The sequence below is a fragment of the Chrysochloris asiatica genome, unplaced genomic scaffold, assembly GCF_000296735.1.
Source record: "Chrysochloris asiatica unplaced genomic scaffold, ChrAsi1.0 scaffold00363, whole genome shotgun sequence".
Classification (NCBI taxonomy): Eukaryota; Metazoa; Chordata; class Mammalia; order Afrosoricida; family Chrysochloridae; genus Chrysochloris; species Chrysochloris asiatica.
The window spans coordinates 390,113-393,057 of NW_006408881.1; the positions used below are offsets into that span (position 1 = coordinate 390,113).

At 40.5% G+C, this 2,945-nt stretch overlaps 1 protein-coding gene across 1 annotated transcript in view; it reads left to right on the forward strand.

Annotated features, from left to right (window-relative positions):
* LOC102818868 (histone deacetylase complex subunit SAP130-like) overlaps positions 1-2,945 on the forward strand; it is a 156,726-nt gene that overhangs the window by 138,468 nt on the left and 15,313 nt on the right. The gene's annotated exons all lie outside the window — the stretch shown is intronic.

Here is a 2,945-nt window from a genome sequence, read left to right on the forward strand (position 1 = left end):
GGAGGTCTCTGGGACCACCAACGGATAAGAGCCGAGAACGGACCCCACCCAGAGAACCGGGGATGCCTGAGATGGAAACAGAGATGATGACATGGAGGGATGAAGTGGCTGGGGACTTTGGATCCAGAGAGGGAGAGGAACTGTGGGCCGAAGACTGAGGGGGGAGGGGGGAGTGTAGAACACGGGCTTCTAGGATATGCCCTTTGGTAGGAAGACGATGCATGGAGGGGATTGGAACCATGGCAATGTAATGATATACGATGGAATGAATATGGAACTGAGGTTCTCTCATGTAAACTATCATATAATTCACAATAAAACATTAAAAAATAAAAAAAGAGTGCTCAAAGAATGGTAAAGAGAAAGTTAAGTAGAGTACTACTAATAAAGGGCATGTTGGAAGAAAAATTCAGTCTTTTGAGCCATTGTAACAATCAACAATCAACACCTGTGGGAGCAGCTATCAAGAAATCAGGCAATAGAATTAGATATGCACATCTGCTGCTCTTTAAAGTGGTAAAAGCAAAGTTGTCACTTTTACCATGCCTGACCCAAGGCATGGTATTTCCAGTCGTCTCATATGTGTGTGAAAGGTAGACACTGAATAAGGAAGACCGAAGAAATTGATGCTTTTAAATTATAATGTTGGCAAAGATATTTAATATATCATTAGTTACCAAAAGAACAATCAAATTTGCCTTGGAAGAAACATAGCCAGAAAGTTCCTCACAAAAGAAGATGGCAAAACCTTTGTCTCGTGTACTTTGAACATGTCATCAGTAGGGACCACTCCCTGGTAAAGGAGATGAATGTGATAAAATAGAAGGTCTGCTACAAGAGGAAGATACCCAATGAGATGGATTTGGCACAGTGGCAGCAACAAAGGGCTCAAACATGGCAGCAAGTGTGAGGATGACTCAGGACCAGGCAGTGCTTCATTCTGTTATACAAAGGGTCACTTTGAGTAGGAACCAACTCAGCAACACCTTACAACAAGAAGGATTTGGGTTTTGCTTGGGGTGGCAGGAAGCTGTTAGGGAGTATGAGCAGACTTATGTTACGAGCTTATGTTAAACAGACCACTGTGGCTACTGTGTCAGGAAAAGAGCAACAAAGCAAGGATGGAATCAAGAAAACTTTTTCAGAGACTGTTGTAGTAATTATAAGACTAGTGAAGGCTTCTGCTTAGGTAGTCGCAGTGGAAGTGTTACGGAGCATTTGAATTCTAGATACATTTTTTAAGTAGAACTGAAAGGGTTTCTTTAAACATTATTCGTTGTCTGTTAAAAAAGTGCCTGGGGCCCCTCAAAGATTTTGGTCTTAGTAACTGGAAAGATGGAGTTGCCATCAGCTGAGATAGGTAATGCTGCAATAGAACAACATTTTGCATGGGAAGATTAGGAGTTCAGGGTTTGATATGGCAAATTTGAGGTATCTGTTATACATTTAAGAAGGCCTGGTTGCACAGTGGTTAAGCACTCATCTGCTAACCAGAATGTTGGTGGTTCAAACTCATGAGCCGCTCCACAGAAGAAATAATGTAGCTTTCTGCTTTCATTAAGATTTATAGCCTAAGAAACCCTATGAGGCAGTTCTACCCTGTCCTATAAGGGTCACTATGAGTTGAAATTCCACTCAGTGGCAATGGGTTTGGTTTGGGATTTGGTTACACATTTAAATGGAGTCATGAAGTAGGTAATTGAATATATGGCATTTGGAATAAGTAAGTGAGACTAAAGATTTAAATGTGAGAGTTGTCACTGTATGTACAACTTGAGTGTAAAGTCATGAGACTAAGTGATATCACCCAGCTAGTGAATGTAGATAAAAAGGGAAACAGTCCACGGACTAAGCCCTTAGTACGCTGCAACATCACAAGGTTGGAAAGCAGAGGAAACTTCCGAAAAGGAGACTGTCTGGAGCAACCAGAGTGGTAGGGATCAGCTTGGGGGAATTGAGCGTCCTGGAAGGAAACACATACATACATACATATATATATATGTGTATATGTATATATACACATATATATATATGTGTTTCAAGGAGGGGAGGGTATGATCAGCTGGGTTACATGCCTCTCAGAGATAAGTAAGATGTTGTCATTGTTAAGTGCCATCTAGTTCGTTTTGACTCACGGAAACCCTGCATAGGGTTTCTGAGGAGCTGCTGGTAAGTTTGAATCATGGTTACTAGTCCAGTGCTTATCCTATAGCACCACACCAGGACTCCATATGAATAAGGTAAGACTGAGAATTGACCATTAAATTTATCAACATGAAGACCCAGACATTGAGAAAAGTAATGATTGAAATAAAGTGTAACTTGTAGTTGGTTCAGGAGAAAGTTTACACAGAGTCACTGTTATTATGGTTAATGTTTAAGAGGTAGCATATGATCAAGAGCCAGTGATACTGAAGGAAGAAATCCAAGGCGCATTGAAGAAATTGGCAAAAAAAATGGTGCCAGGAATTGATGGAATACAAATTGAAATCTTTCATAAAAAGTGAGACAGCACTGGAGTCACTCACTCATCTTCGCCAAGACATTTTGAAGACGGCTATCTGACCGACTGATTGGAAGATATCCATGTTCCAAAGAGAGGCCACCCAATGGAATGTGGAAATCATCAGACAATATCTTTGATATCCCATGTAAGTAAAGATTTACTAAAAATTTACTAAAGGTAATACAGAAACAACTGCAAGCACACATTGACAGAGAACTTCCAGAGGTTCAAACCGAATTCAGTAGAAGACGTGGAACGAGGACTATCATTGCTAATGTCCGATGGATCTTGGCTAAAAGCAGAGGATACTAGAAAGATGTTTACCTATGCTTTATTGACTTTGTAAAGGCTTTCGACGTGTGGATCATGACAAGCTATGAACAACCTTGCGAAGGATAAGTATTCCTGAACACTTAATTGTGCTCATGAGGAATCTGTA